Source organism: Salvelinus namaycush, chromosome 3 (assembly GCF_016432855.1).
Source record: "Salvelinus namaycush isolate Seneca chromosome 3, SaNama_1.0, whole genome shotgun sequence".
Lineage (NCBI taxonomy): Eukaryota > Metazoa > Chordata > Actinopteri > Salmoniformes > Salmonidae > Salvelinus > Salvelinus namaycush.
This window is the reverse complement of record NC_052309.1, coordinates 75,073,341-75,082,034: the sequence shown is the minus strand read 5'-3', so window position 1 is coordinate 75,082,034 and position 8,694 is coordinate 75,073,341.

Sequence of the window (8,694 nt, the reverse complement as noted above, 5' to 3'; positions counted from 1 at the left end):
GGGGTCCAGATTTTGCCGCTCTTTCAGAACATCAGCTATATGGATTTGGGTGAAGGAGAAATGGGGGAGGCTTGGGCGTGTTGCTTGTGAGGGGTGCAGGGCAGTTGACCGGGGTAGGGGTAGCCAGGTGGAAAGCATGGCCAGCCGTAGAAAAATGCTTATTGAAATTCTCATTTATCGGTGGTGACAGTGTTTCCTAGCCTCAGTGCAGTGGGCAGCTGGGAGGAGGTGCTCTTATTCTCCATGGACTTTAGTGTCCCAGAACTTTTTTGAGTTTGTGCTACAGGATGCAAATTTCTGTTTGAAAAAGCTAGCCTTAGCTTTCCTAACTGCTTGTGTATATTGGTTTCTAACTTCCCTGAAAAGTTGCATATTGTTAAGGGTTGCGTCAATTCAAATCTGGTATCAGGATAAAATGTGATTCAGAGTCACCGAATATACTTTAAGTATTTTTATTAAACTCAAGCGATAAATGGTAAATGCAATTTTCGTATATACGGGTTCACTGTATCACCATGCAGGGTAAAGCAGAGAACTGCTAAAATGTGTACAAACAACAGTTAATATACTGTGATAGAAGTAGTTCCAACCCGTCTGTTGGCCTATCACAGTAGAGGCTGAGCGTGGTTTAAACTTGCTCAGCCTATCGCAGGCGCTCAGGCTGGTCCCAGCCTCTTGGAGCTCCTTGGTGTCCGGCGCTGTTGCTGTGTAGATTACGCTCCCACACCCTAGAGACTGAGGTCAGACAGTTTTGTAACACTGTTGGACTATTTGCACCTGCATAGAAAGCATACTGTTCCCGCTCAAGGCCAACAGTTGCTAATATTATATCACATGTGATATAGTATTGGGTTATAGCGCAATAAACACAGATCCTCACAATTCCCCCTTTTTACACCCTCATGGGGTGTAACCAATTTATGTATCCATATACTGGGTTGCCGTTGAACCCAGGAACTTGAAACCTTCAATCTAGGAGGATAATTATTTTTAAGCAAAACAAGATAAAAAACATTGGTGGGTTTTTAGATTCCCCCTTTTGACACCCTTTGAGGGTGTCACACTCAGAATACAAAGATTAAAAGAAACACACCTTTATTGTATAAAGAATAAAAACCATCTTGTCCACCCTGCTACACCTAACAGGTACTAGGTTGGCTACCAACCACCCAAGAACTTTAAACCTTGACATAAGGTAGGACAACATACAGGGTAAAAGATTACAAGGATATATTGTGAAACAAAAAGCAATGAATTAAACTAAAAATAAGCTATTTTTTATTTTTTTATTTTTTTATAGCAAACCATGGATCATCCTCTGCCAAGGCAGTCTCAGCATCCCCCCCGGGAGCAAGCAATGGCATCATAACCGCAGCGTGCACAACATCTGTAAAATATTTCCTCAAACAGGGGATAATACATGCAGCACAGCACATTAACATAAGAAATACAACTATTAGGGTCAGAAATCCAGTAACCATCAATGCAGTGTACTCACCAAACCAGCCACCCAGCCAGGAGAACAGTCCCCCCTCCTCCACACCTGCAAGACCCTTCATCTCCACAGATAACTTTTCCAACCCGCTCAGAGCTTTTGAAATGCTCCCATCCGGACTGGTGTTGTTAGGGATAAACGTGCAACATTGTATAGGCTAACCACATATTATCCCTACCCTCATAGCCAGTTTCAGTCCCCAATTGGTCGCTATCTTAGACATTTATTACCTGTACCGGATTGGAGAGCTTAGGTGGTGGTGTGGAACCCGGTCTTGAAGTGGTGGAGGAGTTCGGCTGCACCCGTTCCTGCCCCGTAGGCAAGGGGGGGGGGGGGTGGTCTTGGCAGCACCTTTGTTTCAAAGGAACCCATAAGATCGGCGCCAGACCGCTCTATCCCCAAGGTATATGTACCTGCATCAGAGAGCTTGACAGATTTTATGGTTAGTAGAATTTCATCACCTTTACAAACATCCTTTTGATTTTCACCCCTTCCCCAAATAATGGAGAACCTATCCACCTTGGTTGGGTCTCCTAGGCTATACGGGTAACCCCTTCTCCATTCCCAAAAACGACCAGAGTTAGTGATCATGTAATCCCAGTAATCACATTCCCCACCCCCCGTTGCAAAGATAAATTGGTTGTCGTTTATACCATGCATCTATAGTGCACTCCTCATTGAACCAGGTTCAGGTGGGTTTCTGCAAGTTCTAGACCAGTGACCTTCTCCACCACATCTGTAACACACAGAACTTTGTCCGCCCGGTTGTGGTCCTTGATTGTAATAGGGCCATCCAGTAAAAGGGGGCTGACCGCCATATGCGTTTCTCTGGGGTGCCGTCAATCCAGCCATGGTTTGTACTACTGCAGCAACCGTATCACTGGTATTCCCATCAGACGCAAGCGGGCCAGGCTGTGGAGTGCTGGTGAGAGGCATTTGTCTAGCAGGTTTGTCTTCAGCAGTTGTTTCTTCAGAACCTTTTTTTTGTAGTTGTTTCAGTTCCTCCTCCTCTTTTCTTTTACCTTCTATGTATCTTTCCACATGATGCTGTGCGATTTCTGTGAATTCCATGACATTTTTTCGGGTGTTTCCCACTACTTTTTCGCGTTCTGTACGAACATGTTCAGGCAGTCCCTTCATGCATTGTTCTAGGAACAGGTGTTTCATCTCGTTTTTGTCAGGTTCTGCATTCCATGCCTGTCTCCATAGAATCCTTGCTTTCTTCATATATACTGGCACGCTCTCTTCATCCCCCAGAGTCAAGGTCTTCATTAGCTGAGGTCTGGGTTGAGTAGGATATTTCCTTCTGATGGCAGCCCACATTCCATTTCGGTATTGATCAAATGGGGTCTGTATGGCGTATCTGCCTCGTAGACCTGCGTCAGTCATGAGCTCCCGGCATTCCTGATCTCCCATGCACCTGTTCATTACAGCCAGCATGTCACCCACGGTAAGATCATCAGCTGCAGTAAGACTATCGAAAGCCTTAACCCATCGACATCCAGACTCCTCTGGTAGTGGCAGACTGTCTATCAGAGTCTGCAAATCCCTATGAGCCCAGGGCTTGTATACTGTCTGTCCACCAGGTATTTGTCTTAGTGGCATCATGTTTGCTCCTCCCAACCTGGTCTTGCTCCTGGTGTGGAAGGCGGGTGGGGCCTCCTGATCGGACCATACACCCCCCTCAAAATGCCCACATATGAATTTCAATTCAGCTTCTCCCTGCTGGTGATCATTGTGGAGCCTATCTATGCCCATCTCCTCATCCTCACCTCCTTCGTGGCTATATGCTCCCACATTGACATAAGGTCCTCCTTTCCTTGGTTTCTGTAGCTCCCAACTCTTTTTAGCCCGATCCAGTTCCTTCACAATTTTCTCAAAAATGTTCACTTCCTCTTCTCCTCTTCTTAGTTTCTCTTGTAGGTCATCCATGGCCCTTCTCCTTCTGTCTTCCGCATCCTGTGGTGCAGTTTGACTTAGTTCAGTCCAAATGGCTCCCCCTTCCACGGACCCATTTTCACTTCCTCCATCCATGCACATGCTTTCCATTCCAGCCTGTATTTTACTAAGGCTGGCTACTCCTCTACTCAGTTCTCTGGTTGCTTCCAATAGCACCTCCACTTCCTTTTTTCTTTTTTCAGTCACCTGGCACCAAACTCCTCCACTGCTGTCATCGTCTGGTCTTTTGTGATAATTTACTGTATCATTGAGATCCAGTACGGGGGCCATTACCCGAGGGCTTTCATAGGGTGGGGGCGCCGTGGGGGTGGACGGGTATCTGGCCTGAGTAGTCTTTTCTTCTGTACACATTTTCTTAAGTTTCTCCAGCATAGCCAAGCCTATGCGCTCCTTCAATTTAGACTTCTCCATTGTGTTTTTTATTTTCCCTTTTGTTGGTTCTCCCCCCTGTTTCCACTCAGAACAGGCTTTATATGTTTTCCGCTTCAGCGTCTCCAGTATCCTACCAGGCTCCCCATCAACTGGGAGACCAGTGGGCGCGGCAATGCTGCCCCCTGCTATCCATTCTCTATATAGTTTTTCCCCCTTCTTCTTCCAGTCCTTTCCGTCTTTACCTCTATTGACTTCTAGCGTTGATTTCAATGTTTTCAACACTTTTTCTACCTCTTGATTGACCATTATACTATCTGAACCTTATATGGTGTAACTATCAGGGTAGAAAATTCTGTTAAAAATTCAACTCAAACGTACACAGCGCTATATATTCAATGTTTACATAAACATTTCTACTTAAGCTTACACCGTATTATGCATTCATTCCAGTCAACAGTTCAATCCAAAAACATACAGCAAAAGTATTACAGCTTTACACACACATTTTACTTTAACCCCCTCAACATTATGAAGAATATTCAATGATACAACGCAGAACTTTTGGCCTGCGGGACTTTAACCAATTTCCTTATGGGACATTCAAACCTGGTATCAGTGCGCCAACTTAATACCCAATGCACTACAATCGCTCGATAAACTTATCTTATTTCCAATATAACACAGGACTTCTGGCCTGTAATAGTATAAAACAGAACTTCTGGCCTGGATTACTATTCACTCAAACCTCCATCAGTACGCCCACCAATGGCTAATGTATTACACTCACTCGATTGATTCTATAATCAACCTTCATTCGCTCAGCAAGTTTATTAACTTACTCACACACAAACCGGTAGGTACGCCGACCCACCTAATACATTACATACACGTTATATTGCCGTTCATCCACACTCACCCTAGTAGGTTCTTCGACCCACCCTCACACATATCAGTAGAACTTCTGGTCTACACACACATCAAGTAGAACTTCTGGTCTACCTAGTACATTGCATTCACTGTCATATCATTGAATACTTGGCCAATCAAAATTGCATTCACCACAACATACGGTTCTTACATTCAACAGCTATTGTTATTTATATTTCAAATTTTATCAATCATATAATTTGGTCACTTACATCAAACAGGTGTCTCACAAAACAAAATTTGGATAATGCCAATGTGCAGAACTTTAGTTTTTTACAATAGGTGTCTGCTTACCTTTTTAGTTGACCGGTCTGGAGTTGTGAGACACACCCGTCTGACGACAGCAATGGTCAATCGGCCGGACAATCTCCAGCGAAGTCCTTTACCAGATCACTGTCGGGGGTCACCATGTTAAGGGTTGCGTCAATTCAAATCTGGTATCAGGATAAAATGTGATTCAGAGTCACCGAATATACTTTAAGTATTTTTATTAAACTCAAGCGATAAATGGTAAATGCAATTTTCGTATATACGGGTTCACTGTATCACCACGCAGGGTAAAGCAGAGAACTGCTAAAATGTGTACAAACAACAGTTATTATACTGTGATAGAAGTAGTTCCAACCCGTCTGTTGGCCTATCACAGTAGAGGCTGAGCGTGGTTTAAACTTGCTCAGCCTATCGCAGGCGCTCAGGCTGGTCCCAGCCTCTTGGAGCTCCTTGGTGTTCGGCGCTGTTGCTGTGTAGATTACGCTCCCACACCCTAGAGACTGAGGTCAGACAGTTTTGTAACACTGTTGGACTATTTGCACCTGCATAGAAAGCATACTGTTCCCGCTCAAGGTTAACCACAGCTTCTCAGCACACTGGGGCAAAATGTTACTTCCAGCACACACACACAGGCACCCAGGCACCCAGGCCAACAGTTGCTAATATTATATCACATGTGATATAGTATTGGGTTATAGCGCAATAAACACAGATCCTCACAATATCACGGGGGCTATTTGATGCTAATGCAGTACGCCACAGGATGTTTTTGTGCTGGTCAAGGGCAGTCAGGTCTGGAGTGAACCAAATTATATATATATATAAATAAAAAAATGCATGTTGCAACTACAGATAGCCCCTTTAAGCCTATCAAAACTGTGCAAGTTTGAGCATGTGTCCATTAGGCCTATGGATTTTTTATTTTTTTTATCTGCATGAATTAGATTGAGCAATAAAAGCCCCACTTTTATTCCATCAGCTGGGATCCACACTATGCAGCTGTTGCAAGAGCACATTTTTCACTGGCTGTCCACTGGTTTCAAAAACAATGATTGATAGGCAGCTTGACCATTTGAATTCAACCATTATTGGGTTCAAATACACATTTCAACTTGTGAACACCCATCCACAGCAACCACAATCAGTAAGGCGCAAATAGATAAATGAGAGAGCAGCAGTGTGATTCACATCAATGAGCTATGTAGATATCAGAATCGCCTTAGACTACATCACTGCTGTCATCCTTACCTCCAAGTGTTTATTCAAATTGGATAATCTTTGAATGCCTACAGCAGTCACACCATTGGAAGACATAGCTTGGACTGTAGCCTGTGTCAAAGATTTTTTTTCTCGCAAACATCCTTTCTGAATTTAAAAGTAATCCTCAATGTAATCATCTAGTTTAAAAAATATATCTCTAATCTGATTCTAATATTTTTGCTGGTAACGTAACAAATTAGTTACCCATTTTTGTAATCTCTTACATATAAAGGATTACATATAATCCGTAACTCCCCAACCCTGTTCAGATGTAGCCTGAATGAGGTGAACGTGGTGAATTGTGATGAAGTGTCATGCTCCGACAATTTAATCAGAAACCAGGATAACAACAGCTCATTGCCCTTACAACGCTGGGACAGCAGCATATGATCCAGCTCTTTGGTTTGCGACCAACTCCTACAAATGACATTACATTAAGTGTCAAACAGATTGGATGAATCTATGCATCAGGTACTTGATGAAGTGTTAAAATGTGTATCGATACAAAAAGGAAAAACACAGTTTATCAACTGATTCCTCAGAGTTGTCTGTGGAAATTGTTTGTGCCACAGCCCACTGAAAGCAGAAAAGCAATGGCATTACATGTCAAAATGTTTGATTTGATTAATACCATTTACAGCCTAACCAAAAGGCCTTTCCATTTGTGGTCAGCATACTCTGCTTACCCCAATTTGAGCTGATCTGGATGTCTCTCTCTTTCTGCTTCAGCACTGACTCAGTCTCGAGGAGCCACGGTGGGATGCCAGCTAGGTGTTTGTACCTACAGATGGTGGAGTGGAGACGGGCTCTGGTACCATCACCACATCAGGAATTACCTGCTCCGTCTTGATGTCTTTCGATGGAGTCAGAGGAAGCTTGGAAAAACGCTGGACTTTCAGGGTGATCATTTCTGCAACCACCAAACACCGTTCTATGTCTGCTATGAAGGTCTCAATTTTCTGGCTATTTTCTGGGGGAAACAACTTTGTATAATTGTCGTACAGCATGCCAGGCTTCTTGTCATTTGTGCAATGAATCTGGTGATACAGTTTTGTCAGATCTCACAAATGCTCTGCTCATATGAGCTCTTGACACGAAGCCCAGAACCAAGCTAAGCAGGTGTTCAACTACAGCTTGTTACAGAGTGAAGAGCTTTTGGTCTGTGATCTGTGCTTCAGGGTAGATCCTACCTACAAATCTGCAGAATATGTATTTGAGGACAAACTCATAGTTAATACCAATATCTGGACTCACTAAGACCACTGAACAAAAATATAAATGCAACATGCAACCATTTCAAAGATTTTACTGAGTTACAGTTCATATAAGGAAATCATACAATTGAAATAAATGTATTAGGCCCTAAATCTATGGATTTCACATGACTGAGAATAAAGATATGCATCTGTTGGTCACAGATGCCAACAAAAGAAAAAGTAGGGGCGTGGATTAGAAAACTATTCAGTATCTGCTGTGACCAACATTTTCCTCATGCAGCATGACACATCTCCTTCGCGTAGAGTTGATCAGGCCTGTGGAATGTTGTCCCACTCCTTTTGAATGGCTGTGTGAAATTGCTGGATATTGGTGGGAACTGGAACATGCTGTCTTACACGTCGATCCAGAGCATCCAAAACTTGCTCAATGGGAAAAAGTGTCTGGTGAGTGTGCAGGCCATGGAAGAACTGGGACATTTTCAGCTTCCAGAAATGATGTACAGATCCTTGCAACATGGAGCTGTGCAATATCATGCTAACACATTAGGTGATGGCGGAATATGAATAACACAAAAATGGGCCTCAGGATCTCACCACGATGTCTCTTTGTATTCAAATTGCCATCAATTGTGTTCATTGTACATAGCATATGCCTGCACATATTATAGCCCCACCGCCACCATGGGGCACTCTGTTCACAATGTTGACATCAGCAAACTGCCCGCCCACATGACGCTATCTGCCATCTGCCCGGTACAGTTGAAACTGTGATTCATCCGTGAAGAGCACACTTCTCCAGCGTGCCAGTGGCCATCGAAGGTCAGCATTTGCCCACTGAAGTCAGTTCAAGACCATGTTGAGGACGATGAGCACGCAGATGAGCTTACCTTATCAGTCGCGCAAACCCACAGTTTCATGAGCTTTCTGTGTGGCTGGTCTCAGACAATCCCGCAGGTAAAGAAGCCGGATGTGGAGGTGTTGGGCTGCAGTTGTGGGGCCGTTTGGACGTACTGCCAAATTTTCTAAAATGACGGAGGTGGCTTATGGTAGAGAAATTAACATCCTGTTAACAGCTCTGGTGGACATTCCTGCACTCAGCAAGCCAATTGCACGGTCCCTCAAAACTTGAGACATCTGTGGCATTATGTTGTGTGACAAAACTGCACATTTTAGAGTGGCCTATTATTGTCACCA